Here is a 6,481-nt window from a genome sequence, read left to right as displayed (position 1 = left end):
GACCCCTGTCAGAAACAATATCGGTGGGTAACCCATGGAGTCTGAAAACATGACGGAGGAACAAGACTGCCAATCCCTGGGCAGATGGCAATCGGGGAAGAGCAATAAAATGGGCCATCTTGCTAAAGCGGTCCACTACCACCCATATGACTCGGCATCCGGCCGACAGAGGGAGATCCACCACAAAATCCATGGAGATATGCGACCATGGCCTAAGAGGAACATTCAAGGGCATAAGTTGACCAATAGGCAAAGAACGGGGAACTTTATGCTGTGCACAGACCTGACACGAAAAAACAAACTCTTTAATGTCTTTGGAAAGACCAGGCCACCATACTGAGCGGGATACTAATTCCAAAGTCTTAGCGATTCCCGGATGCCCTGCAACTTTGCTATCATGAAATTCCGCCAAAACAGTTGCTCTCAAAAACTCAGGAACAAAAAGACGACCAGCAGGAGTATTTCCCGGAGCTTGATGTTGAAGCAGCTTTAATTGGGAAAAAACATCCTGTGTGAGACCTGCCTGAATGACTGAAGGCGGAAGTATGGAAGTAACAGGACTGTTGTCTTGAACCGGAAGGAAACTGCGTGACAGGGCATCTGCCTTGGTATTCTTGGAACCTGGTCTGAAGGTGATAATGAATTTGAAACGAGTAAAAAATAAAGCCCAACGAGCCTGTCGGGCATTCAGTCGTTTGGCCGATTCAATGTATTGAAGATTTTTGTGATCAGTCAAAACTGAAATGGTATGGGTCGCTCCTTCAAGCCAATGTCTCCACTCCTCGAAAGCCCATTTAATAGCCAGCAATTCCCGGTTACCAACATCGTAGTTGGATTCTGCAGATGAGAATTTCCTGGACATAAAGGCACAAGGATGTAACTCAAGGGAATCTGGATCCTTCTGAGAAAGGATAGCCCCTACTCCAACCTCCGAGGCATCCACCTCAACAATGAAAGGTAATTCTGGGTTGGGATGTCTAAGGACAGGGGCTGAGACAAAGGCTTGTTTTAAGGCCTGAAAAGACAACTCAGCCTCACATGACCAATTGGTAGGATCCGCTCCCTTCTTAGTGAGTGCCACAATGGGAGCAACTAGGTCAGAGAAAGAGTGAATAAATCTTCTATAGTAGTTTGCAAACCCTAAAAAGCGCTGAATTGCTTTTAAATTGGTGGGTTGCGCCCAACTAAGGATGGCTTGGAGCTTTTTTGGTTCCATTCGGAATCCCCGAGGGGAAATAATGTACCCTAAAAAGGATACCTCCGTGACATGAACTTCACACTTCTCCAGCTTGGCATATAGGTGATTTTCACGTAATTTCTTTAGCACCTGACGCACCTGGGTGACATGTTGTTCTACGGAGTCAGAATATATCAAAATATCGTCTAAATAGACCACGACGAAGCTTCCCAGAAACTCACGGAGCACATCATTAATGAGATCCTGGAAAACTGCCGGAGCATTAGATAGGCCGAATGGCATGACCAGATACTCATAGTGGCCTGACTGAGTACTAAATGCCGTTTTCCACTCATCCCCTGACTTGATTCTGATGAGGTTATATGCTCCTCTCAGATCAATTTTAGAAAAAATAACAGCCGAACGTAGCTGATCAAAGAGGACAGAGATCAGCGGCAGAGGGTAAGTATTCTTTACTGAGATTTTATTCAAAGCTCTAAAGTCAATACAGGGTCTGAGTGAACCATCCTTCTTCTCTACGAAGAAAAAACCTGCACTTAAAGGGGATTTAGATGGCCTGATAAACCCTTTTCCAAGGCTTTCTTTCACATACTCATTCATGGCCACAGTTTCAGGACCAGACAATGCATATAACCTTCCTTTAGGCAACGTGGCACCAGGAATTAACTCAATGGCACAATCATAAGGCCTATGGGGAGGCAAAATATCCGCATTGCCCTTGGAAAACACATCAACAAAATCTTGGTATTCCCCAGGAATATGTGCGGAACTGGCGGCAGCTACTCGGATAGGAAGCGTAATACATTCTTTATCACAGATGGTACCCCATTGTAGGATCTCCCCAGACTGCCAATCTATGATGGGATTATGAAAGGCCAGCCAAGGGTGACCCAGAACCACAGGAACTGCTGGACAATGGGTAAGGAAAAACTCAATCTTTTCAGAATGTAGAGCTCCCACCGAGAGCAAAACAGGAGGTGTACATAGAGAAATAACCCCATTGGATAAAGGACTCCCATCTAAACCATGCATGGTGATACACCTACCCAAGGTTAGCTGAGGAATACCTAAGGCCTTGGCCCATGTTAAATCCATAAAGTTTCCTGCAGCTCCACTGTCCACAAAAGCAGAGACCGAGGAACAGAGGCTGCCATAGGAAACTTTAGCAGGAACCAACAGTGAATTATTTGAGGAGATGAGCTGCAGACCAAAGTGAACCCCCTCACAATTCACTTGGTCAGGAAGTTTCCCAACTTGTTTGGACAACTACGGGCAAAATGTCCCTTACCTCCGCAGTATAAACACAGACCATAATTTTGCCTCCTGGTTCTTTCTTCCGGAGACAATTTGGAGAGACCAATCTGCATAGGCTCCTCTATGTCTACAGGAATGGAAGGAACCCAGGGAGAGGACCCGACAGATGCCCCTTTTTCAGCCCTCCGCTCTCTGAGCCGACGATCTATTTTAATAGATAGCTCCATGAGGTTATCGAGGGTCTCAGGAGCGGGATACTGGAGGAGACTGTCTTTTATAGATTCAGATAAGCCGAGGCGAAACTGACTGCGCAGGGCTGGGTCATTCCAGCCACAGTCGTTCGACCAACGGCGAAACTCCGTACAATAATTCTCTGCGGGATTCCTACCCTGTCTAAGAGCACGCAACTGACTTTCTGCGGACGCCTCTCTATCAGGGTCGTCATACAATAGCCCTAAAGATTTTAAAAAGGCGTCTACAGACGATAAGGCCGGATCGTCTGTCTTTAAACCAAAAGCCCAGGTCTGAGGATCCCCCTGAAGTAGAGAAATAATAATCCCAACCCGCTGAGCCTCTGTACCTGAGGTAACTGGTCTTAAACGAAAATACAGTTTGCAAGATTCTTTAAAATTAAAAAACTGTTTTCTATCCCAAGAAAAACGGTCAGGCAGATGCATTTTTGGTTCAGGGATGACCCTCGGGGAAGTCCGTAACAGATCTTCCTGTGACCTCACCCGGAGGGACAGATCCTGAACCATCTGAGTAAGTTCCTGAATCTGACTAACAAGAAGCTGGCCAGGGTTTGGCCCAACACCGGTGGGATTCATAAGGCCGACAAAAATCTCCCAACTAAAAAGTGAAAAAATTTACTGTAAGTTAAATCTTTTCTTTTGTGGCCGGTGATAATGTTATGATTCCTGTACTCCAGACCGGAGGAGATCTTATGGCAGGGATCTGAGTACAGGAAAATTAGCTGGTTGTGGGAGCTGGATAGCCTAGTAACCCCTGGCGCCCTAACTCCGTTGTCTCGCCCGTGTAATCAGAAATCCCCTGCGAGACTATGGTTGCTTGAGCCCATGGCAGCCGCGTTCGAAGGGCGGATTATGTCTGCCCAACCCCGATGCCCCCGCAGGTCTTAATGGGAGACAAGGGGAAGTCCGAGACAGGGTGATAACAAGGGGCCCTCTGACTAAGCAACCAGGCCAGGGGTTACAAGCTAACTAACTAAATCAAAAGGTATGTGCGGACTAGCCGCCAGGAAAAAGGACAACCAAGGATCCACTGATCCGACACTCCTATCCGGCACCGCCGGACACCAGAGTGGATCTGTGGAAGCGGAATCCTCCGCAAAGCTCCAGAACACAATTAAACAAAATAATAAACAGAAGCGGACAAGCCGCAACACACGGCTGCGCCGCGACTCACGAACACCACCAGATGTTAAAGGTGCTCGGTCAGACTCCAGGAACAGATGGTAACTTCCGAGTACAGGATCTCTGAGGACAGGAACAACCGAAAAGACCGGGACTGGGAACTCTCTGCAGCAGATACAGGCAAACAGGAAGCTATCACCGGCGTCTGTAAGAAGTCCTGAGGGTGCCTTTATTCAGGCACCCTCCAATCAAGATCCAGACAGGACAATCAAATAGAAATGCCGTGCAGCTTGCATGCTGCACGGCCAGCACATAATCAGGGTAATGAGAATAGACCCAGCAACGGGGAACGCGGCTGAACGTGGCGTCCCCGTTGCTAAGGTCAGAGCGGCTCCGTGCGCCCGGCGTCTTAGCGTTGCCAGGGAGCCGGCGGCTGAACGCGCATGGCGTCCCTGGTTGCTAGGCGCCGGGCCGCACGGCCGAGCGGACCCCGGCGCCTAACATGCATGGGAGAATCCGCCAATGGTGGATTCGTCTGTGTCAAAACTTACAAAGAAATTAACCATACCAGTACCAACGGCTACTACGCTTAAAGACCCTTCAGACCGTAAAATAGAAGCTATGCTAAAGTCCATGTATATAGCAGCAGGAGTGTTGCTTAGACCTGGGTTGGTTGGCATTTGGGTCACTAAGGCGCTAATTGTATGGATAACAGAACTCAAGTCTGCCCTACATGACGATCACCTTATGCTTCATGCTGATCAAATTTGTGAAGCTGCTGAGTATTTATGTACAGCTTCTACTGACGTCTGTCAGCTCACTTCTCGCATTTCATCGTCGCTAGTGACAGTACAACGAACACTCTGGCTGCGTTCTTGGCAAGCGGAGGCAGAGGTCAAAAGAGGTATAGAGGCGTTACCTTACGGTGGCGAGAAGTTGTTTGGTCCTGAATTGGACAAATGGATTTCTGAGGCAACGGGAGGAAAATCTGTTTTCCTACCATTGCCTCCAACGGTACCTAGACGGAAATACTCTGGCCCGGCGTTCAAATCCTTTAGACCTCAGCCCTTTCGAGGCCGTGGTAGAGGAACAGCCATGCCTGGTAGACGAAGTCGAGGACGTGGTTTCTAACAAACCAACACCAGTCGTCAGGACGCTAAGGTCACAGACAAGCCAGTGGCATGACGGGCTCCCAGCCCATCTCGGATCTCCAATTGTGGGAGCACGCCTTCAGACGTTCCATTTGGCATGGTTCCAGACCCACAGATGGGTGGATCCGCAATTTAGTGTTAAAAGGTTACAAAATAGAGTTCGACTGTCTCCCGCCACTGCGGTTTTTCAAGACAGGACTGCCTCTGTCGGACGACAAGAGGGCGGTTCTGCAAATTGACATTCAGTCCCTGCTGGATTCAGCAGTTTTGATTCCGGTCCCTGTACAACAACAAGGTCAGGGTTATTATTCCAGTCTGTTTGTGGTACCAAAGCCGGATGGCTCCGTCAGGCCAATATTGAACCTAAAGGGTCTCAATCAGTATGTCACTTACTACAGATTCAAGATGGAATCTCTGCAGTCGGTAATTGCAGGTTTAGAGCCTCAGGAATTCATGATTGCGCTAGATCTCAAGCATGCGTACTTACACATTCCGTTTTGGCCACCTCATCAGAGGTTCTTGCGTTTTGCGATACGGCAGAACCATTACCAGTTTCAGGCTCTACCGTTTGGCCTCTCGTCAGCGCCTCGGGTATTCACCAAAGTGATGTCTGTGATGATAGCTCATCTCAGATCCCTGGGAGTGATAATAGTTACGTACTTGGACGATCTGCTCATCAAAGCTCCATCTCAACAGATGCTCCTCCAACATGCGTTGCTAACGTACAATGTACTAGTTCAGCACGGTTGGATTGTCAACTTCAAGAAATCACAATTCCTAGGTATGATTCTCGATACGGTAAATCAAAGAATTTACCTACCAGAATAGAAAGTACAGATTATTCATCATCTGGTACAATTAGTGCTCAAGCCACGTACAGTCTCGGCACATTTGGGCATTCGCCTTTTAGGCACAATGGTGGCGGCTTTCGAAGCGCTTCAGTTCGGAAGATTTCACTCACGTCCTTTTCAACTGGATGTGCTCGCACAGTGGTCGGGCTCGCATCTGCAGATTCACCACAGAGTGAGGTTGTCGCCACGGGCCAGGGTATCTCTATTCTGGTGGCTCAAAGTACACAATCTAACCGCAGGGAAACGGTTCGGCGCCTGGAATTGGATAATTCTAATGACGGACGCGAGTCTCAGAAGTTGGGGAGCTATAGTTCAAAATTGTAAGCTCCAGGGTCTCTGGGCAGATCACGAAAGATTGCTGTCTATAAATGTCCTGGAACTACGGGCAATTTACAATGCGCTACGACAAGCAGTACACATGCTTCGGTCTCAGACTGTCCAGGTGCAGTCAGACAACGCGACGGCGCTCGCGTACATCAACAAACAAGGAGGAACGAGAAACCGCATGGCAATGAGGGAAGTAGCTCGAATCCTAAATTGGGCCGAGCATCACCAAGTGATATTGTTGGCAGTGTTCATTCCAAGAGTGGACAACTGGGAGGCGGATTATCTCAGCCGTCGGGATTTTCATCAAGGAGAATGGGCATTAAATCC

This window comes from Pseudophryne corroboree, chromosome 10, assembly GCF_028390025.1.
Source record: "Pseudophryne corroboree isolate aPseCor3 chromosome 10, aPseCor3.hap2, whole genome shotgun sequence".
NCBI lineage: Eukaryota > Metazoa > Chordata > Amphibia > Anura > Myobatrachidae > Pseudophryne > Pseudophryne corroboree.
Note: the sequence above shows the minus strand (reverse complement) of the source record.